Below are 610 nucleotides of genomic sequence, written 5' to 3' on the forward strand. Positions count from 1 at the left end.
AAATAATACCACACTGATTGTAGAGCTTTAGAGCCAGGCAAATCAAAATGTTATTGCAAAGAAAGTTCAGGATCATTATCCTTGTATTGTAGATAGGGAAACAGAAGCACAGAGAGATGTGCCTCTTTCCTTTGGCCACAGTGAATCAGTGGTGGAAGAGACAGGCACTAGGGATATATCTAAAAGGCATGATGCACTGTAGATGGCTTTGTGTGTGCCAGTTCCAGAACCCCGTTAAGCTTGGTGTTGGGCCCAGGCTAATAAAAGCTGCTTTTCCACAGAGCTAATTAACTAGGTGTATCACCACAGTAAAGCAGCTAAGCTGCTTCCAGTTCTGGAGCTAATGTTTGCACAGCTAAGATGGGTATCTACCCAGCATGGTTTTGTGCCATGTAGACTTAATCTCAGTATCCTGATTCTCAGGCAAGGGGCTTAACCCAACCTTCCCAATAAGTTTGTAACAGAGTTAAACTAGAAATCACCTACAAGTCCTCCCTAATGCAGAACTACATCACTGTCCAATACATAAAGCCAGCAGACAAGGACCTGGCTTTTGTTTCACTCTTGTTACTATTTGGTTCCTACTAAGCTCAATCATTGAGTTTCACTG

The sequence above is a fragment of the Alligator sinensis genome, unplaced genomic scaffold, assembly GCF_000455745.1.
Source record: "Alligator sinensis unplaced genomic scaffold, ASM45574v1 scaffold609_2, whole genome shotgun sequence".
In the NCBI taxonomy this organism is placed as follows: Eukaryota; Metazoa; Chordata; order Crocodylia; family Alligatoridae; genus Alligator; species Alligator sinensis.